Raw genomic sequence first — 15741 nt, 5'->3', positions numbered from 1 at the left:
GGAGGAAATATTTGTTGCACAACATTTCTTTGCAGATCAGTTATCTGCACACGGCCATTTCCACAGTCCACCACAAACAGTTGCCCTTGAGGAGTAGCATGAAGTCCACTGGGTAAGGTCAAGTCAGTGCGTCATGATCCTTGCTTGCCAATTTTTTTGACCAGATGTCCAACTTTTAAAGTACTCCTCTCCTCCTCAGCCATAAATAGCCCCATGTTTGATCTCTCCCCACTTCTTTTATCTTTTTTCTGTTCACATCTGTTTTGCTGCATAGCTTTTCCCTCTATAGCAGACATAGAAAAAGATCTGGAAATTCCACTGGAAACATCATAGCAGCCTGTGGATGAATGGTCTTTTGATTCCCAGGTCTCAGAAACTTTATGGCCTTGTTCTGAATTAGTACAGGGAGGACTTTCTGACAGGCAGCGGTTCATCTTTCTCTTTAGGTTCTCCCCTTTTCTGTTAATCAAAGGACGACCCCTGGCAGAAAGGTCAGACGTAGAGATAGACCGTCTTTTCTTTCTATTCATTGAATCACAATGGCTGCTTGCTGACCTGACAATGAACATGTAACTGGAATCATTGCTATCTGGTGGAGAGGAAGGTTGTCTTAGTTCAGCTGGGCATTTACCTAACTGTGCTCGTTCCTTAAAATTCAAGTAGCTGTGATAGCTTAATTTAGCAACTTTGAAATCAGACTCAGGCTTCATATTATCATTAGCATAATGCAATATTTGTCCTTGGAATCCTTGACTTACTTCATATTGTTTGGGTCCATTTCATTCAGGGGGACAAGAAAGTTCACTACTAGAGACTGGGAGCCAGTGGCGGCTGCTGGTCTTTCAAAGAGGGGAAGCTCATTTTCGGCCTACATCATAAAAATAATTCATTTATTTATACGTAAATTCTACGTTCCTTTTCAAGAAAATGCTCTGTGAAAAAATTATGTAATAATATAATAAAGGTATAAATAATAATATAATAAAGTATAATAATAATGCTACTAATAATGTATATTTTTAATTATTTTAATAATTATTTTTGAATTATTACTAATAATAATAATATAAAAAATATAATAAGTGATAATATAATAAAGGTATAAATGTATAATTGTGTGAAATGCATTATAAAAATTGGCTAGCAATTTCGACAAGCAAATACCAAGAAATAGGTTGCAGTTTGTCTTTGAAAAATCCGCGATGGGACTGAGCTCGAACAGCTTCAACATCAGCGACTTTTTATTGTATGAATTCGCTGTCAATCAAAAGGAGACGCAGCCTTTCGACAGACCCTCCAATCATCACGCGGAAGCCCGGAGTATGAGAAGGAAATCGAGTCAGCCGACCTGTAACTGATTCTGAACGAACTCGTCTTTGAGATGAACGTTTTCTAACGCATTTTAGTCAATAAAATGTTAATACAATAGTACATATTTGACCATTCATTTTTTGACATTATAGGGGAAGCCGAGCTTCCCTTGCAGTCTTAAAGAAATCGCCACTGCTGGGAGCAAAGTCTTTTGATTTCCTTTTGATTTGCAGAGGGGTTGTTTTCTGTCTCCATTTTGTCCAGTTACTGGCCATTTGTCTTCTGAGTCTCGCCGGTTAGACACTGGATGGATAGCCAAAAACAGGTCATCTCCACGGATATCAGAACCAGGCGATTCCAAGTCCTCATCCAGGGATGACTCAGAATTATCCCGTTTGTAAGGCAAAAGCTTTCGTGGTTTTGGCCTTGGCAGTTTTACATCTTCCCCCAATGTATTCTCCTCACTTGTTGATATACGAATCTCCCTGACAATACGAGAGCTTCCAGTATTTGTCCTGTATGACTCTTTGTTCATTCCATCTACAGCTCCATTACATGGAGTATGCAGTTGTTCAGACACAGCCACATGGTTCTCATGTGCCAACTCTCCAGAATGAATAGCACACTTGTGGCCCTGTGGTCCACACACACCAACTGGAAAATTCAGGTTGTTCTCTTGCACAACAACCTCTCCAAATGGTATGGCACTTGGCTGTGGGCAAAGCTGGAAATGTAATTTTTTTAGAGAGAGGGAGATCTCCCATGGTTGTATCAGCTCCCGAACACCTGTCAGTAACTGACTTTTGTTTGGACCACTGGGGCATCTACTCCACATGTGGATCTGTTCTCTCAGTTGGCCCACCTTTCTCAGCTGCCTGTCTACCAGGGACTGTCCTACCCGGGCTGCGGCTGAATTCTCTCTTTTTATCTGTTGTATATGTTGCTGGATATCCCTATGTATTTGCTCCACTCTCTCCAGCAAGTAGCGTTCTTCTCTTTGAGCTCCAAGCATAGCAGAATCAAAACCTTGGTTAACTTTGTCCACTTCTGCAGTTTGCCATTCCCTTAACTGTTGGAGTTCCTGCTCACTCTGTGATAGGTCAAATAGTGCTTGTGTTATCCAGCTAGGAAAAGAGCTGAGAGACTTGGAGGAGACTTCATGTTTTCCAAAGACTGAACTGGAAAGACGCACAGGGGTGCTGTGCACTGGTTGAGATACAGTTGCTGGAAAGGGTCTCTTGTGGAAGTGTGACCCAAGCAGCATCATTCTAAAGCAGGGGTCTGTGCACTTCAGCTTCACTGTAAATACCTGTTGGGAAATGAACAAAAAACATTGCAATGTAAAACTCTTGTGACAAAATACCACAAACATATACAGCTGACACATAACCAATTTTTTTTAATCCTCTGATAACAATACAAATAAATGCTAGTTATCGTATGCTTTAGTTGCTTCGTTCTCTGCTGGAGAGGTTATCACTTTGTAATACAGTCCTCTGTAGTGTCTTTTTAGAAGAACACTAGCCTTCTGTTGAGTCACATTTCACTGATAACCACTGGGCGTAACTGAGAACTAGGGCAGTCTCACAAAAGCCTTTAGCCTCCTGAGCTTGACAACTGATACCACAGACATGGTAATACTTTGTGTTTATGGTTTATTTAGTGTTTGTGCAATATAAATACATGACATGCAGATATAATTTACATATATTTATCTAAATGGTAATGAAATCTCACGCATAATCAATCTGGTGCATTTACCCTGTCTGGCAAAAAAAAAAAAAAAGTACTCTTTCTGCAATGAAAGGTGAACAGTATCAGTTTACAGAGGCATTTTGGCGAAAACACTTCTCCTGGAAACATCTGACCTCAGTGATTGAATGAACAATAATATCAGCTACTTAATTCACTGAACTAAACACAATTTTGTGTTATCTTTTTTTATTAAATTAGAACATATACGTATATTATATAAACAAGTGAAACATTCAAAGGGACATACTCTGACTCAGTTCACAACATCAAACAATGAGAAAAAGACACAAAACACTTAGGGAAACATTTTCTTGACTATTGACCAGTGCAATTCAGGGACAAAAGATACCTAAAAATCCAAATCCTTCATGTGTGTGGTCACTTGGGTGATATCAAATTCATTCACATTAAAGATGAATGAGATCTCAGGTTGCTAACCTACTAAAACGCTTGCATAGCATTCGTGAACAGAAATGTGAAATAATTTTTTTTTTTTTTGTTGATAATATATATCAAAATAAATCAGATTTTGATATGGGACTAGTTGCTTTAAATTAAACAATAGTTTTGAAAAAAATACAATATAGGCTACATTTGCAAATGATATGCTAACGATTGTGTTTTCTACACTATTGCTTGTCTGTTTTAAAGTTATTTTGAAAAGAGCTATACAGCATGTTGTACCTTACATTATGTACATTATGTACCTTTACATATTCTTAATCCTAAATAGAAAAACACCTTGAATTAATACAATAAATATATATATATATATATATATATATATATATATATATATATATATATATATATATATATATATATATATATATATATAAATAAACAGGCTAAATAGGTATACAAAATAAAGACATATGTAACATATTATCATAATAATTTATTAGAAGCCACAATATTTGTTTTTATAGTAAGTATTCTTAAGAGTTTAAATTATTATTTTAAATGATAGACAGAAAGAAAGGGGGATAACCATCCTACCTGAGAACAGGTGTCTTGTGTTCTGTGTTTACACAGAGTGCCCCTCCTTCATGCACGCTCGCTGACACTGTGACACTGTCCAACAGCTCGAGATGATCTGGTAAATAGTTATTTCAGGTGCAATATTCTTTGCTGCAATTTCATTGGATGTGGAGCCATCTTGATGCAAATTGATGATGGCTTTTTTTGGAGGTAACCACTGCTAACACAAGAACACAATGACTGGAATCACCCCTTCCCTCCACTTATAGCAACCAGTCTGCTCTGATTATCCAAACAGAATGATAGTATGATTTTACTTGACTAGTACTCGTTACACTTTCCCAAAATTTGGGTTTTTGTTTTAACGACTGGACCGATCAAACAGACAATTGTTACATTTAATCTTCTCAACCCTTTACCCAGGAAGATTCCTTGATGTCTGGTTTCCCCAATGAGAATTATCATCCTTTTGTTCCCCTCATACACTTCAAAGACAGTGGGAGTGCAGGCAATATCTCCCCGTTTGGAGATATTGCCTGCACAGAAAAGTACAGCCTACAAGAAACAGACCCATAGAAATGGTATTCTCTCCACTAATTCATTGACAAATCTGTCTAATGAATTAACATGCATTTCCCGGATGGCATTTTGTGTATTATTACAGTTTGTATATTGTGTTTTTATATTGTATAGTGTTATGCATGCCTGATGATAGAACTACTAGTTAAAGTAGTCTCATCTAGGTGGTGTCTCCTATCAAAATTAAGCAGTGTGTGTTTGTTATATATAACAACATACCTGCTCGCAAATGAGTTCATCGATCCCAGTGTCCAAAAAGGAGGAGTACCGGGATATTCCGGCTGCCTGGAACATACAGCAGTGATTAGCTAGCTCATCAATGAAGCCAAGAGTAATAACAACACACTTTCTGTCATTTGGCTGTACCTCGCCAAAGCCTACCCAAGCGTCCCACACCAGCTGATCCGAAAGGCATTGGATCACTATCGAGTTCCCTCAGAGGTAGTTGAGCTTGTAATGGCACACATGGATGTGCTGCAGATGAGGTTCGTGGGGAAGCGTCACCACCAAATGGCAAAGGCTCGAGAAGGGCATCATGGCAGGATGCGCGATTTCTGTGGCCTTGTTTATAGCAGCTATGAATCTGTTGTTAAAGGCAGGAGGAAAGCAATGCAGAGGCCCGAAAGCAGACGACGGCACAAGACATCCCGCTTGTCGAGCTTTCAAGGACGACGTGACAGTGATGACTCCATCTATTCAGGGGACACAGTGGATCTTGAGCGGACTGGAAAAGATAGCAACATGGGCACGCCTGCAGTTTAAATCGGAAAAGTCTAGGAGGTTTAAAGTCTGGTGCTTTCAGTATGGCATCATACACCGGCTGCAATGGCCCTTCCTACTTTACGACTTTCCCATGTCCCAGGTGGAAGGAATGGAAAGACTGTGCAGCAAGTTCTTGCGAAAATGGCTGGGAGTCCCCCCATCATCCAGCGCAATCAACCTGTACAGCAAGACCTCCAAGCTTCCCTCGCCAGTCTCATCGGTGGTCGAGGAGTTTAAGGCTCAATCCCAATTCACCCCTTGGCCCTACCCCTTGGCCCTACCCCTCCGTTTTGCGCGTTCCCGTGAAGGGGTAGGGTTGTCTCGATTCTCTTTAGGTTGGAGGGGTAGGGGTAAGGGGAAGGGCTACATAGCCCTCGAAACGGAGATTTTTCAGAAGCACACTTCGAACGGAGGGCTACGAGAAAGTTCGAGAAAGTTCCCAGAATGCACAGTGAATCACCGGCGAGATGGCTTCACAACCGGCAAAAGAAAGTCACAAATGTAAGTATTTTCTTCGTAAAATGTACGATAACCATGGTTGTAATGCTATGGTCGTTGTAGCCGAAGGTCTCCACCTTCGGCTACAACGTAGCCTAATATGGTGATTTTCTTCAAACAATCATAAAAGAGATCGTTAATTCAACCGCTAGCATGTTGTCTAGGTAGCCAGCGCTACTAATGTTATTTGTTATCTGTTATCTGGTAACGTTAATGAAGCTATGTTTTTAATTTTTAATTTTTAATCGGTGAGTTGTTAAATAGTTTGATGTGTGATTTAAATTTAATGTAAATGTAAAGTCCTAGGTTTACATCACTGGTAACAGCAGGAAAAATTGTTCTCACTCGTCACAGAAGTCAGTCAAAAATCCGTAAACAAGTGCGAGTTTTGATTTCACTTGTTAAACCTTTAAATTGTGTTACCTTAAACGTTTAAACACGAGTTTTATCCATAATTGACAGACCAAACGGTAAGAAAACTGTTTCTCCTTTTTTCTGTGCACGAACTTTTTCAAGTTCAATATTCCGCACCCCAGTGGGCGTAACCATTAAAGAAACAGAACAGAAATTATACATCAGAAAACACAGGAAATATCAGAATTCAAAGAAAGATACAAATATGATACCTTCAGTTAGTGCTTGCAAAATCAACACTCCAAACAAACAATACAAATGTGTTTGTTTGGAGTGTTGATTTTGCAAGCACTAACTGGAGGTATCATATTTGAATCTTTCTGATATTTCCTGTGTTTTCTGATGTATAATTTTTGTAATTTAATATTTCAATAATTTGTATATTAGATTGAGCCTAATATACAAATTATTGAAATATTAAATGGGCTCTTACAGTAACCATTATTGTCACAGTATGGAGAAGAGGCAAGCACTGGCAACCGTTATTCTCAACAGTGTCTACTTCCAATCATGCAGGGACTCCACAGGAAACTAGACGGATCATCCGTTTCAGAGCAGAAAATGAGAACCGCTTTATGAAGTCTAAAAGTTCTGCAAAACAACTTTGGGAGTAAGTCATTTGATCAGTATGCTTGACTGTATAAAACATATACATATTATTGTTTTAATTCTGTTGAAATTACTCATTCATATCATCTTCTGTTACAATATTACACACACCAGGTCCCACCGTCTGTACATTGACCCGGTGTTGCAGTGTGATTTTAATATTTTATTAATTTCTCTTTTGTCTAGTGATTCCGCGCTATTTCATTTTACCTGTACTACTGTGGTATGTTTGGTAAATGACAATAATATCTTATTTGTTATGATACAGGACATTGATCAAAGAACTTGGCCTGCAGGGACATGTCACTTTCCAACAGGTCTCCAAGAAGTGGGAAAATCTGAAAAAAAAAAATATAAGGTAAGCAGAGACCAGTGTGGTTCTAGCTTGGTTTATATGGGGTGATTCCAAATGGTCAAGGAAATCCATAAACGTTTAATGTAATCTTTTAAATGTAATTTAGACATTGTTTGTTTATATTCACTTCAGGACCTGAAAACCCCCAGAACAGGATCTGGAACGGATGCTGGCGAGGTAACAGTTGCCACATGGCAGTTTTTTGAGGACATGCACGAGGGTTGGGTGCCAGGCCTTCAATGGACCCTCCTGTTGTGGTTGCATCTTTTGGTCCTGATGCTGATCCGATAACAATTCTTATGGTAAGGTTAGCTGCAATTGCATTTGTAATTATTTTAACAACATTGATGTTATTGATTATTGATCACTTGATATGAGAATTGTAATGTACATAGTAATGTGATATTGTTATTAATGATACACCATTACCTTATTTCTTTGATAGCACTCTATAATAAGGGTAATGCTGAACTAATGTTATTCATTGCAGGAATTATTATAAAGTGTTTCCTATAATATTATTTTTTGGGGGGGGGGGGGGTCTCATAGGAGATTGTCGAGCCCAGCAGTCCAGACACCGCCTCAGAGACGGCCAATACCTCTGTAGCCTCTCCTGTTGCAACCCCAAACCCCTCACCAAAAAGGAAGAGGAGGAAGTCTATTGTGGAGTTTCTAATAGAGGAAAGTGCTAAGGAGCAAAAGCGGCATGAAGAGAGTGAGGCAAAAATGGATAGGTTCTTAGGTCTGTTTGAAAAACTCATAGATAAAATATAATTAGAATAATATAAATTAAAATGTAATATAATTCTGTGCTGACTTTGTAATTGTTTTTCCCTTTCATCACACAAGTTCCTGTTAGTGTATCCTATGTTGTATAGTTCTTTTCTGTTAGTTAACAATAGACACATTTAAATGAAATCACTTTTATTGTGATTTTACAAGTTGCAAAGTATTTATTTTATATACAATTGTTATATATATATATATATATATATATATATATATATATATATATATATTTATTTAGTTATATTTATATTGTAAGAAAGTGCAATATTGTCAATAAAAAAGATTGTGTAAATAAATAACATGCAAACTCTCTGTGCTATTAGTGTAAAAATAATTAGTAAAAAACATTGTAAAATCACATATTCACATCCATGAGATGCTATAAGCAGCATCAACAACAAACAATACAATGGCAAATAGCCATTTTTCACATAGCTAACAAACTATATACACAGTACAGACATCCTTAAGGGTCTTGCACATGGCCTGAGACCAGGGCAGCCAGTCTGTCCCTTGTAGCACTCCCAGAGCTCTCGTTAACCGCTAGGGGCTCACAGGGTGGTTGGGGTTCAAGGATGTCCAAATCTGCATCTTCATCTGGCTCCAGTAAGTCCTCATTATCTAGACACACATTGTGTAGAAATGCACAGGACGCAATAACCAGAGGTGCAAATGTGGGTTTAACCTCCAAGGCTCTGAAAAGCGTAGACCTCCATCTGGTTTTCATCATCCCACAAGCTCTTTCGATTATGCTGCGGGCCCTATCATGATAATAGTTGAAGCGCCCTTGTATTTGCCCATTAACTGGCTCCTTGTAAGGTGTGATTAGGCAGACAGGTGTGTCCAAACAGGGATAGCCACCATCACCCAGAAGGATGTATCCTGTGGGAGGATACTGTCTTGCCCTGTAAAAGCTGCTGTTTTTCATGATGCGTGTATCATGAACTGATCCTGGGTAACCGACAAAGATATCTAGAATCCTGCCATTAGAATCACATATTGCTTGCATATTAAGTGAATAGAATCCTTTGTAATTCAGGTAGTCTAATCTGTACTGTTGAGGAGGTTTAATTCTGACATGGCTGCCATCTATTGCTCCCACAACATTGCTGAATGCAGGGCTTCCTGATAGCTGGACAAATCCTTGACCAACTGCATGAAGCTCTCCTGCCAGTGGGAAAGAAATGGCTCGCTTCAGGTTGGTCATTATATTTTGTGCAACTCTGTGGATGATGCGATGGACTGTAGACTTGGGCACATTGAAAACCCGGGATACAACTGAGTAGGACAGTCCATGAGCCAGCCAGTAAACATAGATCAGGACTTCCAGCTGGTTACCCCAGCCATGGTCCTGTTCCCTCTGTAGGAGCCTCTGCAGACCATGCATGGCATTTCTGCTGAGGCGAAAGTCCTGCTTCAGCTCAGCCTCCACATTAAACCACAAATGCAGGATGGGCATGTTGTTGTTGAGTCTGCAGTATGACCTAGGATGACCAGTCTGAAAAAAAGGAATTAAGTTCACGTCATTAGTTTTAAAAGAAGGATCTCTACTAGTTAAAACTGGAAACTTGCAATTTGGCATCTAAAAATATCAAAACTGATATTGAGAATTGTGAAACCATGATATATATTGTAACTGTGAAGTAAAATTAAAATTTTGGGTCATATTTGCTAGATAGCAGAAAAGGTTCCCACAGTTTTACATACAGTATGAATTTTACATTGTAGCCTGGTCAGAAATAAGTATATAAATGGCGGCTATTTTGCACAAGTTCATTTGTAATGGCCAGCAATAGGCCTATATGTAGTTTCTTCATTTACTGTGATCTGTACCTGCACTGGATGACCAATTTCACATGTATTTAGTGTATTTTTAAAATACAAAACACTGTATTTGGATTTTAATACATTTTTCCCACACAGTATTTTGTATTTTAAATAAATGTCCATGTATTTATGCCCATCTCTGTTCACGGTATTCCATCTTATCAGACCAGCACACATATCACACAATCTAGCTAGGCATATGTTAATATGTTTGCTACATACCACAGACGCATCCATCAGCATTCGCAAGCGTTGAACATGTCTCTGTTTTCTTGTCCGAGTTGCGGTAGACAAGTGCAGAAAGTGCAGAAAGATGTTTACAGCCCACACGACAGAGACTGTCACAGCGGAGGACGGCATATTGGTATTGTTGTCAGTCGTTGTCATGGAGACATCCTGTAAAAACTCGTCGCTTCCGTAACGTCAGCGCCATCGCCGACGACTGATGACGTATCGGGTGCACGAAGGGTTGTTCCATTTCGTAGGGGAATTTTTCAACCCCTTGGCCATAACACTCTGTTTTAAAGGCCAAGGGGTACACTCGAAAACAAGGGGTAGGGCCAAGGGGTGAATTGGGATTGAGCCTTAAGCTACCAAGGCAAGGGCAGTCAGTACACTCCTCTCATCTAAAGATGGGAAAGTAAGACACGCAAACAAGACCATCAAATGTGGCAGGAAGTGGAAAGAGAGTTAAGTGGTCACCTCTCGTCAAAGTGACAGTTTTATTGCCCCTCATAAAAAGGATTTTCCCACGGTAGCAGAGGTGGATTATGGGTGTTGCATATATATATATATATATATATATATATATATTAAAACTTTTTAAGAAATATATAATAATGATGTATTCAGAGTTGAGATCATTGTTTTTTTATTAAAGAAGACAGTTGTAATTTCATTACAGTTGAAGTGTTCAAAATCAGTTTTTTATAAATATTGCGTTAAAAAACACCAGTCTTTTACCGTTCATTCATTTTGTAAAATGTTAAAAACGTTAAAACAACAATGAAATAAGTTAAAATTGCATTTTCTCTAAAAAAGTTATCAAAAAAAGTTAGTGGTAGTGTTAAAAAATCAATAATTTACATAAAAGTAAATGTAGCCATTCACACAGTGTATTTTGTAAAAACTGTTACATTTTACATAAAACACAAACTAGTTTAAAAACATTTACATAACCGTTGTTAAAGGAGAACAAAAAAACTCTTATTATCTGACTCAAAGTTTAAAGATACATAAAGTGTTCCTAGTGTAATCTGGGAGTTCAGCGAAACACGTGCAAACACTTCAGAGTTCTGTCAGGAATGACCATCTGTACGCCGGTTTCACACTGCACGCGATAGCAGAGCGTGAGCAGAGCAGGAGCAGTGCGTATGGTGAGCAGGAGCAGGACGCGCGTTTTGCTTTCACGCCGGTTTCACACTGCACGCGATAGCAGAGCGTGAGCAGAGCAGGAGCAGTGCGTATGGTGAGCAGGAGCAGGACACGCGCGTTTTGCTTTCACACTGGCAGCGTTTGTCACGCGCGGCTGAACCGCGGCTTGTGTACAGACCGAGTACTCTATAATGGATAAGTTGGCATTGCTTTATTTCGTTTTCAAATACATTTAAGAGAAAAGACTTGTCAAGAAGCTTATTTTATTAATCATTTCATTTATGTAACTTTTGATTCGTCTTTGTTTTTATTGTTCGGGCAACAAGTTTGTTTTTGGACATTTGTTTTCTTTTTAAATTGCTGTTGGTCATTTGAGTGACTGTTTAAAACACAATAGATATCATCAATGCGCTTTTGGGGTAAAACTGCGGTGTATTTTGGCCTTGATCAATGCGTGTCACTTTAATTCAGCGTAAGCGGCGCGTTAAAAATAGACTGGGCGCCGAAACTATCGCTGCACTGCTGTTCCTGCTCTGCTCCTGCTACGCGCTGCCGCGCCGCTTCTGCGTGCGATGTGAATGCACTCATTGAATAACATGGACGCCGAAAAAAATACGTGCTGCTCACGCGCCGCTGACGCTTGCGGTGTGAAACCGGCGTTACGGTGCGTTTCCACTACAGCGGCAAAAGTCCGCTCAGTGCCGCTGGCAACGCTATAACGCCTCCGCTTTGGGGTGTGTCATTGCGAGTGTGTTTAATCGAAGTTTTTTTCAACACACGGACAGTATAATCACCAGAAATGCACGCGATTACATTTACAAATAGACAAGCGTTTCCAAATGCATCAAGCAAAGATCCTTTCAATTTTATAAACTTTTATAAACCCAGCCAATATAATCACAATGAACACATCCAAAATAAAATCTTTAACATATATAAAACAACTGCAAAGCGTCTAATTGGTAAACAAAATGATTTACGCACTAAATCCAGCATAAACTCCAGCACAATTTGCATATTTTTAAACTCTCAAAACAGACGTCACATCCCGAACCTCACAGCAATTGGCTGCCGACCGCGTTTTTCGCTTGATATTTGCATAAAGTCAAAAACTGCCCAACCTTTTTGACGCTCTCGGTCGCTCTCAACGCTTTCTCCGGTCCGCTGTCAATCCCAAAATGCACTGCGCGAGCGTGAAGCTCGACTTCCATAGGAATGAATTGAAAACGCTCGCTCCGCTCCGCTCGCACCGCGCCAGTGGAAACGCACCGTTAACGGTGCGTGTCCACTACAGCGGCAAAACCCCGCTCAGTGCCGCTGGCAACGCTATAACGTCTCCGCTTTGGGGTGTGTCTGTTACGAGTGTGTTTAATCTAATTTTTTTTTCAACACACGGACAGTATACTCATCAGCAATGCACGCGATTACATTTAGAAATAGACAAGCTTTGTTTCCAAATGCACCAAGCAAAGATACCCTTTCAATTTTATAAACCCAGCCAATATAATCACAATGAACACATCCAAAATAAAATCTTTAACATATATAACAACTGCAAAGCGTCTAATTTGTAAACAAAATGATTTACGCACTAAATCCAGCATAAACTCCGGCACAATTTGCATAGTTTTAAACTCTCAAAACAGACACATCCCGAACCTCACAGCAATTGGCTGCCGACCGCGTTTTTCGCTTGATATTTGCATAAAGTCGAAAACTGCCCAACCTTTTGACGCTCTCGGTCGCTCTCAACGCTTTCTCCGGTCCGCTGTCAATCCCAAAATGCAATGCGCGAGCGTGAAGCTCGACTTCCATAGGAATGAATTGAAAACGCTCGCTCCCCAGATAGCAGGCAGACGTCGATTCAACGTTGATTCTTAGTTGTAAAGGTTAGTATCAATCATCAATCAAATTTCAACGTTGGATCAATCTTTACTATTTATTACGTTGAAAATAAAACATTGATTCAATGTTGAAATGCGGTTGAATGGCGTGTCTGACGTTGATTCAACGTTAATTCGATGAGCAAAGTGATGTTGTTTCAATGTCAGGAGAGACGTCGTTTCCATGTTGGTTCAATGTCAGTTTGCTATCCGCTCCGCGCCAGTGGACACGCACCGTAACGGTGCGTTTCCACTACAGCGGCAAAAGTCCGCTCATTAAAACAATAAACCTCTGTTAATTTTGAGAAATTGATCTGAAAACAAGACCTATCTTATGTCAAATTGCAACTTAAGTAAATGTATCTTTTGTAGTAAATGTTCCATGACAATTTGACAGTTATTTTTGTGTGATTTAACAATTACATTTGTTCATACAATGTTTTTATATTCACCACATTTAGCTGATATTTGCAAAAAAAAAATGGAAGGGATTAAGAGATATGTTCAAAAAGAACAAGAACCGAGAGAAGGAGGCTAGCAGGAGTGGAACGGGGTTAGGGGTTCATAAACACTGGAAATATTCTGCTATTATGAGCTTCTTAACCCCATTCCTGGAGTTCAGGGAGAGCTCAAGTAACTTTTCAAGAATCTCTCCACCCTCTACAACCAGTAGGCCTACATCACGTTCAGAGTGCCCAGGCATCCAGTGCAAAGATAGCCCATCCGGTCAGATCACACCAGAATTGCAGGACAGCCAGCGCACACAGGAATACCAACACCGAACAGAATGCCCTGCCATGCATCCAGATCGCCTAGACAGTCAGTTTAATATGGAAAACTGTCCCAGCTCCCCTAACAGTGTATCTAGCTGGCCAGCTTCACCTGTGCCCTCTCACAGTCAGTGCAGTCAGCCCCCAGCATCCCCTGCTACAGGATCTGGCAGAAGCACCCAACCAGAGGAATGTGTTGATAGTCGGCCACTAGCCAGCCTGTCTTCCCAACCACAGCCTCAAAGGAAGCGAGTTCGAAAGGACAAAATGTCATTCTTCGAAAAACGGATGCTCTCAGCAGTAGAGAGTGCATCTAGCCCTGCTCCAAATTCACCTCAACATTATGATGAAGATGAGCTCTTTCTAAAAAGCATTCTCCCGGTCCTCAAAAGGCTCCCGATACAAAAGAGATCAGAGGTCAAATTTAATATGCATCGTCTTCTTTATGAGGCTGAAGTAGAATGTAATAAAGCAGTTTGAGTGGTGCCTAAAAGTAAAAGTAAATACATTTTGGTTTAATCTACTTGTGTTTATGTTCACATTCAGGCATGGCTTGTCTTTTTTTTTTATTAGCTGTGGATCTTTGTTTAAAAATGTGACATTTTAATAAATAAATAAATAAATACAATTACTGTGATCATTTCATTTAAATAATTTGTGTCCTATTATAAGTATTCATCTGCATGACATTACATATCAGAACTCAGAATAACTAAAGAAAGTAATCCTAATTGGTGATGAATTTAGTGAATTTTAGAATTGTATCATATATAGGCTTCCGTCTATGTCTAACTCAACAGTACTGCTTAATAGGAAATTTGATACTGAAGCTGTACATTACATTTGAAAACAGCTGAATTAATGTATTGGAATTGTGATCTTAAAGAGCTTTTGTCTTTTGATATGTGTGTGTGTAAATATATATACAAACTTTAAAATACAACAACAAGAACAAAAAACAAGAAGCTGCCAACATACACTCTATGAAAATGGTAACTTCTTCAATCAGTAGAGTAATCAGTACAATCAATGGTTAGAAACCATACCATAATGGTTAATAACATAAAAACTGAGTACATTGGTATTGTTGAATATAACGGTTTGAAAAAACATAATATAAAAGTGAAACTTTGGTAGTAAGATTATATGATCAAAAAAAGGAGATCAAACAGAAGAAATGTTTCAGAACATAAGTGTTTGGAATGACATGGCAATTAGTAAAGATATAGAAGTATTTATGTCTGTGAAGTACTTCCTTTACACATGAAAATAATGTATGCTTTTCAATTACAACCCCATTTCCAGAAAAGTTGGGAAATTTTGTTAAATGCAATAAAATCAAGAATCTATGATTTATTAATTCTCTTTAACCTTTATTAAACTGAAAATATTTTCTTTGTACTTTTGTCAATGTTTTCACTGACCAAATCAATTGCATTTTGTACATATACACACATTTTTAATTTGATGGCTGCAACACACTCCAAATAAGTTGGGACAGAGGCATGTTTGCAACTGTGTCACATTACATTTCCTTTTAATAACACTTTTTAGTTTGTGAATTGAGGATACTAATTCTTGAAGTTTGCATGTTGAATTTTTGCCCAATCTCTTCTGATATAATACATATGCTCAACAGTCCAATTCTCCTTTTCATGATGGGTCATACATTTTCAGTAAGATACAGCTCTGGTCTGCAGGCATCAGGCACATCTCTTCTACGGTGCAGAGTGTCTAGAAACCACTCAGTTTTAGCATGTGCAGAATGAGGCCTGGAATTGTCTTGCTTCCCAGGAAAGATGTCACTTTGATGGCAGTTAATGTCTCTGTACAA

The sequence above is a fragment of the Scardinius erythrophthalmus genome (assembly GCF_964197995.2).
Source record: "Scardinius erythrophthalmus genome assembly, contig: HAP1_SCAFFOLD_59, whole genome shotgun sequence".
In the NCBI taxonomy this organism is placed as follows: domain Eukaryota; kingdom Metazoa; phylum Chordata; class Actinopteri; order Cypriniformes; family Leuciscidae; genus Scardinius; species Scardinius erythrophthalmus.
Note: the sequence above shows the minus strand (reverse complement) of the source record.